Source organism: Rhamphochromis sp. 'chilingali', assembly GCF_963969265.1.
Source record: "Rhamphochromis sp. 'chilingali' genome assembly, chromosome: 14".
NCBI lineage: Eukaryota > Metazoa > Chordata > Actinopteri > Cichliformes > Cichlidae > Rhamphochromis > Rhamphochromis sp. 'chilingali'.
Window position 1 is genome coordinate 27857190 of NC_137941.1, and position 10934 is coordinate 27868123.

The 10934-nt window shown below is 49.0% G+C and overlaps 1 long non-coding RNA gene across 2 annotated transcripts; it reads right to left on the bottom strand.

Annotated features, from left to right (window-relative positions):
• Positions 1 to 528: 528 nt before the first annotated feature.
• On the bottom strand, positions 529 to 4518 carry LOC308410566. 2 transcript variants are annotated; one of them, XR_013974198.1, is made up of 3 exons: positions 4028 to 4518; positions 3805 to 3945; positions 529 to 2110 (listed from the first exon to the last, which is right to left on the bottom strand). It is a non-coding gene; the product is annotated as an uncharacterized lncRNA (long non-coding RNA). The 2 variants fall into 2 exon arrangements; XR_013974199.1 differs by lacking the exon at positions 4028 to 4518 and having other exon boundaries at positions 3805 to 4021.
• Positions 4519 to 10934: the final 6416 nt, after the last annotated feature.

The following is a 10934-nucleotide window of genomic DNA, read 5'->3' on the forward strand; positions in this document are numbered from 1 at the left end:
TCACTCTGTGCCACTGTTCCTCATCAGGGCTGTGTGAAGCACAGCAAAGAATTCAGTCAAGGCCTTGAGCCATAAACAGACATCACGCACAGACATTGTTTTCATAACCAAACTTTTTTAGACCTTATTCCTAAAATCTACATAAATGCCCTCTGGGTGACATATAACACATTCTAAGTATTTAATGGTAATCAATGGCTCCTCATAAAAATTATGCATTGGGATGTTTGTGTGCAGCATTTTGCATATCAGCATAAGCAAAGCATTATTCATTGCATCAGCGTGTATGTGTGTGTGCGTGTGGATCACTCTTCATTGCACAAGCGTGTGCATGTGTATGTGTGTGCATCACTTCTCAGTGAATCAGCATTCCCGTGTGTGTGTGTGTGTGTGTGTGTGTGTGTGTGTGTGTGTGTGTGTGTGTGTGTGTGTGTGTGTGTGTGTGTGTGTGTCATTTCTCACTCACTCAACGAGTGCACGTGTTCATGTGTGTATTTCACTTCATTCTGAATCTGTGTGTTTGGAGACGTGTGTGTGTGTGTGTGTGTGTGTGTGTGTGTGTGTGTGTGTGTGTGTGTGTGTGTGTGTGTGTGTGTGTGTGTGTGTTTGTGTGGGTGTTTGTGTTCATCACTTTCCTGTTCTGGTGTTCTGGGTAAACCACGGCCTGAAGCGTGCCCTGGGGTCCTGCCCCCCTCCTTTTCAGTTTGTTTGCGACCATTGCTGCTGCTGCTGCTCAAAATTCAGTCCGTCCTGGTTCTGACCCCAATTGGGGCAGTCCTTTCTCCAGTGTCGATGTTCACCACAGGTGAAACCTGCATCTTCTTCTGTGTTTTTTGTCCATTCTGAGGTGCCTTCTGTCCTCAGTTACTCCTCCTGTCTCGGTCACGCCCTTTTTCGCCACCCGATCATCCGTGTTGGTCCATCACTGTCCTGCACAGTGTGAATGCAAAGTTATCAAGGTCAGCATTCTTTCGCTCGGCCTTACTTTTCATTCGGGCTTGGCGGGCGTCTTGTCACAGCTCTGTCAGCTGACGCAGTCTGGGAATTTTCCCCCGTGTAGTGAAACGGGCCTTAGGTTTAGTGCTCTCCGTCTCGGCTGCATGAGATCACATTCCTGCAGGTCTGTTGACATTCTCAGGTCGTTGTTGTGGGTCCAGCTGTTGCAGCATTTGGTCAGTGTCACGTATGGGGGAGAGCAGGAGTCCAGTCAGCCTCGGCTTTCAGGGCCGGCAAAGCAGCCTGTAATTAAATATGTATAGAAAAAACAAAAACAAAACAAAACAAAAACAAACGAACAGGAAAATGATGTTGTGTTGGCTGTGTTATTCAGAGGGGAGACAACGGGGACCAGGCCCTGTGTCAGCCTTCTCTCCCCCTTTTTTTTGTTTTTTGTCTCCCGATATAATCAACTCCTAACCCACCAAGTTGACAGGACAACACAAGTACATATTAAAATTCTTAAGATCATGTTTAAAAACCCAAAAAAGGAATTTTCTTTCATTCAGTAATCACTTTTATTAATCAATCAACAGAAAACATGTCACAATTTGACTCTTTTTACCACTAAATTTGTTGCGTCTTGCCTGGTTGGTTAGACCAGTGTTCCTTTTTTTTTTTTTTTTTTTTTTTTTAGTTAAATTGTTGTCCTGCAACCCAGAGGGTTTCTTTGTCAGTAATGTATAGACTTCATCATTTAAGTATGTTAATTTTTCTTTAACCTTGCTGGAAAATCTTCACGTGTTCATGAGTGTAAGCTGTTTCTTCATTGCGTGTATGTGCATTTGTATAAAAGCAGGTTAATTTTATCTTTTCTCAAACTAGGCGTTACCTTAAAAGGAGCCTTTCTCTCAGATTTCTCTGCTTGTGTGTGTTTTTGTTTCACCTTTTTGTTGTGATGCTCCGGACGCCTTCCCAACCTCCACAAGTCCGTTGGCCCCAATTTTATGTGTTAAAACTTCTCTTAATTTCTCCTCTAATTCTCTCCTCGCTGCTGTCTTTTTCACAGCTGCTGATTCGTGCTGGGTGTGGTTCCCATTACCTATAATTTTGCTTCGGCCGCTGTGCTTGTGGGGGCAGTTGGTCCAGGTCCGCAGCTTCCTGTATTAACACACTAATAGATTTATTTAATTTCATTTTCATCACATGTTAAACAGATAAGCAGGCAACACGCCTACCTTGACAGCGTAAACTGTACGCCAGTCTCCCAACACATTCCTCTCTGTACTCCTCCATAATTCTCCACTGCACACCTCTTACTATCTCTCCTTTTTATTTTTATTACACCACAGAGTAATACACCCAATTATGCCCGTCTATCTCTATGTGGCTCCAAATTCCCTCTTTATTTTAATTTCACACTCGTCAGGGGACAGGCACACAACAATTTCAACCACTGAAACGAGGAATTCAACCTTTTTATATTTCTTTACTAATCTAGACTCAACCTTTGTTCGCAAAATGTGTCTTGTTCTAGTCCGGAATAAATGTGAACCCGTGATTACACGGCCGTTCCAGTGTTATTTCCGTAGCTATGCGGGGGCCCTCACCTCCCCAAGTCACCACCTCGGCACCCGGACGCCGCCGGTCCTGGCCGCGCGTCCACGGACAGGAGGGTCGCTACTCCTAGGGCAAAATGTTCCACAGGTACACTAGGCATCAACCTTTGATCCTAAAATGTGTATTTGCTCTAATGTCCTAATCAAACACATCAACCGTCACTGTCACTGTGTTCACGCTTCACACTTCACACAAAAAACACACTCAGAGCGCGCCTCACTCACACTCTCACTCAGTGCGCGCTTTACCCACAAGACAGCACCCAGAGCGCGCTTCGCAGCTTCACACACACTCTCTCACCCAGAGCGCGCTTTCACACTCACACACAACACTTTTCCTCAGCGGGAATTTTACACAGAAACCTCTGAGCTCAACTATTAGATCTTCTTAAAGCACACTGCACCATAGACCAAAATACCCCTTTCTCTGCGCTTATGACCGCCACCACGGGGCAAAGTCGCATCATAAAAGTGATGCTTGCATCCCCGAAGTTATACCTGACATCATAAACCAGGTGTTGCTATGTACTTAAATTTTACTTTGTATTATGACCGCAGCCCTTAAAACTCGACTGACGCCACAAACCACCGTCAAACCTCTATCCAATGTACTAAAACTAGCACCAACCACTACTGCACTTCACGGCCGCACCACCGGAACACGCCGTATCATAAACCAAACCTACGGACGTGTTTCGCTCTCGCGTTGCCAGCGTTCAACTGCACCGTGAAGCTAGCATCTGCTTTTCCTTAAATCAACTTCTATTTCATAGCCGGCAAAAGCCAGGACGTCACTGACACCATAAACAAAATAAACAAACCTCGACTTCAATGTACTGGACTAATGGCCGCGTCTTCAGAATAAATTCTAATGTATTATTGCTACAGAAGCCAGTATTAGACAAAATTAAATGTGGAAGGTAAAGTGGCTGCAACTAGCTCAACGTAGTATCTTATTAGTTTCTCGGTAGAAGCAGTTTACTGCAACTAGACCAACGTAGTATCTTATTAGTTTCTCGGTAGAAGCAGTTTACTGCAACTAGCTCAACGTAGTGTCTTATTAGTATCTCGGTAGAAGCAGTTTATTTAACACACTGGAATTCAGCCTCAACTTATGTTGTTAGTATCTTGCGCCAAAAACCAGACACCGACAAATTTACTGTGAAAATACATGTGACTCAGTGAACAGATTAATTTGAAAAGCCCAATATGCACATTTGGTATTTATAATACAACAGGCTGTGCTTACCTTTTTATTTTTGGACCGGTCCTCTGTTCACCTCGCCTCACGATCTCACCAAAGGTCAAATCTGCACCTCCTCAGCACACCAAAGATCCGGGTCACACGGCACCAAGTTGTTGAATTCTCCCAATTCTTTGAATCTTTGGGCTGAAGGAGGGACAATACTCGGTGTATAAATGCTCAATCAACAATCATTTATTTCCATATAATTCAACAGTCAGAGCATTACAACGTCCGGACGGGAGAGATGCTACCAGAGGGTCAGGCACATGTCTCAAAATGGTGACGGGTTGCTCAGCTTTTTATAGTCTCTAGTGGCCCCCAGCTAGTCGTAAAAGCCAAAACATCACATTTTTTCTCTGTTATAGCGCCTAAGTTATGACCTCGGCAGTTGTTTCTCTGCTTTCTGTAAGGTGGGGGTGTGGAATGTGGTCTATCTATCTCCCCTGTCTTTAGACACAGAGTCTCCTGCTTACAACCTTCTCTTCATGATTCAACAATTAAGCATGTCAAGAAAACAGTGTAACACATTCCCAGCAGATCAAGGATACAGAGTGATGCACATTTATCTAATGAACTAATATGTGAATATGTTCTGTTAACTCAAAAGTATAATGAGAACTAAACTACATACAGCTCACACACTCTATATTAAAGGGTATAATGTGATCTACAGCAGTATTCTAATTCAACTACTTTGATTACATATATAAGGTAACATATAATAACAGAATAATCTAATAGTAGCTAAAGCTACCCGATGCTAACTAACTAACTAACTAACAACTTATGTTGTTTAGCTTGTTTATTCAGCACATAGAAGTCCAAATATGATATACAGCAGATATAAACAGATCATATGTCACACTATGTATTGGACCAGTGTAGCGAGATACCATTGTTTTGTTGTTGTTTTTTTTACTGTACCTCTGGTAAGCATTAATCTTACCAGCTATGTGGAAACAGGACAGGAGATCAGCAAACGTCAGCACTGAATTGTTTGAGTCTTCAAATCGTTTTTTCCTTTCTTCCTTGAATTTCTCTCCAGCAGTTCCCACAAAGACGGAGGTTTCTGGTGTCTGAGATGACCAATATTTCAAAACTAGGAGACGGTTGCTGGCTGGAACTTTGACCTGCTGCACGTCCTTTCCAGCTCATTCTCTCTGCAAACTCAGTTTTTCATTGCCTTTGCCAACTCTCTCTTTCCTGTGCACCTTGCCTCCCAGTACTCCTCTCTTTCTTCATTTCCCTGACTAATCCACCTTTTCTTTGATAACCTCTTCCTTTAAGTATCTAACTTCATTTTTTCATTCCACCACCAAGTCTACTTGTCCTTTTTGACCATACACCAAACACCTTCTTGCCAGTTTCTCTGAGCACTACAGCTGTACTCCTCCAATCATCTCATCAACTCTTCTCCACCAATCAGAGTTGCTCTCATCTTCTGCCTAAACTCTGAACAATGTTCATCCTTCTTTAACTTCCCGTACTTAATCCTTGCCTCTGCTTTTACTTGCTTCCTCTTTTTGATGCTAAACTACACACTATCATCCAATGCTGCCAAGCTACCACGTTGCAGTCTCCTATCTCCTATCACCTTCTGTGTGAGTTGTTCACCCGTCTCCACCTTCCTCCACTCTTATATGTTACCCTATGTTCCTCCCTCTTCTTAATTTATATGTTCACCACGCCCATTTTCCATCCTTTTCCCAAAGTCCACTACCATCTGTCCTCCTGCATTTCTCTCCTTAACACCATACCTACGTAACACCTCCTTAATTTTAGCTGCCGCAAGTGTGACTCCACACAGAGTTGCAATGTACATATGCTTACTGGAATGGAAGTGTGGATACATGCCTTATTGTCTTTGGCTATATCCTCTTATGCACAGGTATCTCTTTTGTTTTGTTTTTTGTTTGTTTTTAATTTAGTTTTTGTTTGTTTGGTTGTTGTTTTTTTATTCTTTCCGTATGAGCACTGTTTTGTCTCAATCCATATGAAAGTGCAAAAACACAACGTCACGTGCTCCTCACAGCATGTGTTTGTCAAGGTGGGAGGCCAGCAGCATTTTTCTGTTCCAGTCTTGGATGGGAGTGTACCAGGCAAGCTGCTGGTGGTACTGAGATCAGTTACCATCTGTGCTTTGAGTGGTAACAGAGCTAGCATCAGCAAGTAGGGAAGGGAGTCGATAAGAATTTAGTAATTCTGATTCCATTATCGACATCACTTATCGATTCGATTCCTTATTGGTTCTCACTGGCTGCACTTTGGGAGACACCACAATGTGCAAGTTATTTGCACGCTGTGTGGTTATATTTCTGTCAGGCTCAGGAGGGACTCGGAGGCAGACCGTCACTAAGGTTCACAATTTATTTACACGTAGACACCCATCCACGAGCCGGGCGGGCGGAGGGGGCCCGGAAGGAGGGCACAACGGGCTGGAGAGCACGGGCTTGACCTGGGAGACATGGAAAACATTATGGATACGCATGTTGCGAGGCAGCTTCAGACGGACGGATACTGGATTGACCAGGGCCTCAATCTCGAACGGACCGATGAATGCCGGGGAAAGTTTCTTTGACTCGGCACGAATGGGAACAAAGCATGAGGAGAGCCATACCTGTTGCCCGACTGTATAGGCAGGAGCAGGGATCCGGCGGCGGTCGGCGAGCACCTTATTGCGCTCCGCCGTCCGCAGCAGAGCGGCTCGGGTGGACCGCCAGGCCCGGCGGCACCTGCGGAAATGATGTTGCACTGACGGGACGGTATGCTCACCTTCCACGGCCGGAAACAGGGGTGGTTGGTAGCCCAGCGAGGCTTCGAACGGCGACAGTCCAGTAGCTGAAGAGGTCAGGCAGTTGTGGGCGTACTCAATCCAGGGGAGCTGCTCGCTCCAAGTGGTCTGGTTGAGAGAGACGACACAGCGGAGTGCCGCTTCGAGCTCTTGGTTGGTACGCTCGGCCTGTCCATTGCTCTGAGGGTGGAAGCCCGAAGAGAGACTGACCGCGGCGCCGATCTGCAGAACTCCTTCCAAACCCGAGAGGTAAATTGGGGTCCCCGGTCGGAAACGATGTCCATCGGAATGCCATGAAGCCGGAAGACGTGGGTGGTGAGCAGCTGGGCGGTCTCCAGGGCTGTAGGGAGCTTCGGGAGGGCGACGAAATGAGCTGCCTTGGAAAAACGATCAACGATAGTGAGGATGGTGGTGTTACCTGATGATGGTGGGAGCCCCGTAATGAAGTCCAGCGCTATGTGGGACCAGGGCCGTCCTGGCGTGGGGAGCGGTTGAAGAAGCCCGGCGGGTGGTCGGTTGGGACGTTTGTTCCGGGCACATGTGGTGCACGCCATAACGTACTCCCTGGCGTCCTTGTCCAAGGAGGGCCACCAGAAAAACCGCTGGAGGAAGGTGATGGTGCGGCGGGCTCCTGGATGACAGGTGAACCGGGCAGTGTGGCCCCAGTGGAGCACCTGAGGTCGGACAGCACTAGGGACAAACAACCGACCGGGGGGGCCCGTGCCCGGGTCGGGGTCAGTATCCTGGGCCTCGCGCACGAGAGCTTCGATCTCCCATGTGACAACGCCAATAACACAGGTAGCTGGAAGAATCGGTTCTGGATCGGGGTCTCCCTCCGTACTGGAAAACTGACGGGAGAGTGCATCGGGCTTCACGTTGCACGACCCTGGTCTGTAAGTGATGGAGAAGTTGAATCTTGTGAAGAAGAGGGCCCACCTGGCTTGTCGTGAATTTAGGCGTTTGGCGGACCGGATGTACTCAAGGTTCTTATGGTCGGTCCACACGATGAACGGGTGTTCCACGCCCTCAAGCCAGTGCCTCCACTCCTCCAGGGCCAGTTTGACCGCTAGCAACTCCCGATCACCGATGCCATAGTTCTGTTCTGCGGGTGAGAGACGACGAGAAAAGAATGCACAGGGATGGAGCGTACCTTCAAATCGCTGCGACAGAACTGCTCCCACTCCAGAGTCCGAAGCATCCACCTCCACCACGAACGGTTGCCTGAGGTTGGGCTGACGGAGGATGGGGGCGGTAGTGAACTTCTCCTTTAGCAGGGAAAAGGCCTCCTGAGCAGAGAGGTCCCACTGAAAAGGAACATTGGGGGAGGTAAGTGCAGTGAGAGGTGAGGCAATCTTACTGTAGTCCTTTCTGAAGCGTCGGTGGAAGTTGGCGAATCCTAGGAACCGTCGGAGTTGCTGGCGGTTCGGCGGTTGAGGCCAGTCCACCACGGCCCGGACCTTCTCGGGGTCAGGTTTGAGGTCCCCCCGAGAGATGATATAGCCCAGGAAGGCCACCGTGTCGATGTGAAATTCACATTTCTCCGCTTTCACGAACAACCGGTTCTCCAGGAGGCGCTGCAGGACCTGCCTCACGTGGCTCTCATGCTCCGCCTGGGACTTAGAGAAAATGAGAATGTCATCTAGGTACACAAAAGCACATCGATCAATAAAATCCCTCAGAACATCATTAACTAGGGCCTGGAAGACCGCGGGCGCATTGGTTAAGCCAAAGGGCATAACGAGATACTCATAGTGTCCAATATGCGTGTTGAAAGCGGTCTTCCACTCATCTCCCTCCCGGATTCTCACCAGGTGGTAAGCGTTTCGCAGGTCTAGTTTGCTGAATACCGTGGCCCCCTGGAGTAGCTCGAAAGCAGAATTCAGGAGGGGAAGAGGGTACTTGTTCTTTACAGTGATCTTGTTGAGGCCGCGGTAATCAATACATGGCCGGAGCGTCTTGTCTTTTTTTGCAACAAAGAAGAATCCTGCCCCCACGGGGGAGGATGACGGGCGAATTAACCCAGCAGCCAGAGAGTCGTTGACATATCTCTCCATGGTTTCCCTTTCGGGCTGTGTGAGGCTGTAGAGGCGGCCAGAGGGGAGAGGCGCTCCAGGGAGAAGATCAATGGCACAGTCATAGGGCCGGTGTGGGGGAAGCGAGCCCGCCTCATCCTTACTAAAAACTGCTGCGAGGTCATGATAGACGGAAGGAACCAAAGATAGCTCTGGCGACGTTGAGGGCTTCCCGGGGGAGGAAGAGGGAGCAGACGGCGTGGCGGCCCGAAGGCAGGTCATGTGGCAGCCCATACCCCACCCCATAACTTGCTCTTTCCTCCAGTCGATGTGTGGGTTGTGTTGTGAAAGCCATGGATAACCTAGTACAAGCGGGGTCACTGGTGCCTTAAACACACAGAAACAAACGTTCTCAACGTGGTTACTGGAGAGAGTGAGTGTGACAGGTAGGGTGATGTGCGTTATGTCAGGCAACCGGTGACCGGACAGGGCGGACACGCGGAGAGGATGAGGCAGTGGCCGTGTGCCAATGTTGAGCTTGGAGACTAGCGACGCATCAATGAAATTCTGTTCTGCACCAGAGTCAATTAACACAGAGAGGGAATGGGACAACGACCGGAGGGTGAGTTTTGCAGGCAGCAAGAGACGGGGAAGAGGCTTGTTGCTGGACAGGTCGCCCACCAGTACCCTCTCAATTACTGGCAGGCGCCTCCTTTTGCCAGCGCCGGGCAGGCAGAGATGAAATGCCCCTTGCGACCGCAATACAAACACTCACCCGCGGAAAACCGGCGTTGTCGCTCCGCAGGAGGGAGTCGAGAACGTCCCAGCTGCATGGGTACCTCCTCCTCAGTTCCAAACGCTCCAGCCTCCCGTGCGTCGGGTTGGGGCTCCCGAGAAGCCAGAGGCTCGCGAAACTGCCGCCTTCGTGAGCTCTGGCGCGCCCGCAGGCGATCATCCACCTGAATACACAGGGACATTAATGCATTCAGAGAGGCAGGAAGCTCCCGCATCATTATCTCATCCTTGAGCTCTTCGCAGATATTATTTAACAGAGTGGTCTTCAGAGCCTCAGGTCCCCATTTGGTCTGTGCAGCTAGGGTCCAGAAATCAACAGAAAAGTCAGCCATGCTTCGCCTACCTTGCTTCAGATTAATCAAACGATAGCCAGCTGCCTCCGTACTAGAGCCTTTATCAAACACCGACTTGAAGCGCGACAGGAAGTCGTCATAAGACATTCCGGGGCAAGCCTGCAGCTGGGCCTGGGCCCAGGCCAGGGCTCGATCACGTAGTAGCTGGGTGACGTAAGCGATCTTAACCCCGTCAGAAACAAACACATGGGGCAGTAATTGAAAGTGCATAGAACACTGCAACAAAAATCCCGCACATTTTCCATTCTCCCCAGAAAAAGCCTCAGGTGAAGGCAAAAGCTTATCCAGCGAAACCGCGGAGGCTACTGAAGCTACCGCGCTAGCAGCCTGGGTAGCTGTGGCTGTTGTAGTGACGGCAGGAGCGTGCGTTACCTGGGGAGGGGCCGAGGGAGGCTGGTCCTCGGCCAGCGGAATCCGTTGGGCGAAGGCCTGCGTTAGAGACGCCACGTCTCCGCTGAGCTTCACCAGCATTTGTTCGTGTCGGTGCAGAAGCTCCTCCAGAGACATGGGGGCTGTCGCTGCCGAGGCTGGGCCTGCTGAGTCCATAGCGGTGGCTGGATTATTCTGTCAGGCTCAGGAGGGACTCGGAGGCAGACCGTCACTAAGGTTCACAATTTATTTACACGTAGACACCAGGTGCGAGTATATACAAGTGAGGGGGCACAGGAAGAGGGTCTCCGGGGAACACAGGCACGGGAAGGGAACGGCTATATACACAATCCACTGAAGCTCAGGTAGCTCGGGCTCCGGTCTTTAGGTCACCGAACGGCGGTCCTCAGGCTGGCGAGAAATCTGGCACAGAGAGGAAAGGCAGGTAAGTAGTGGCACGACAGAAACTCGGAAAAAAGGCTCAGATAGGTGATGACACTGACGAGTGTTACACAATAATCCAGCGAGGAAGCACTCCCAGCAGCTGCCTTAAGAAGTGAGTGGGATGATTGTTTGCAGGTGTCCGAGCCAGGGGCTGGAGCCGTCATGACTCCGCCCCGGTAGAGCGCAGTGCGCGGAAGGGGAGAGAGGGAGATGCAGCACAACAAAAACACTTGTAGCCATACAGAGTCAGCCGAGAAGGCACAGGGTCATGACAATTTCCATGCATGTTGGAGGTGTTTCCCCTCTTTGTTATTACAAGTGTTCAGGTCCTTACACCCTATGTGTAAAAAAAAAGCTTATTACACATAT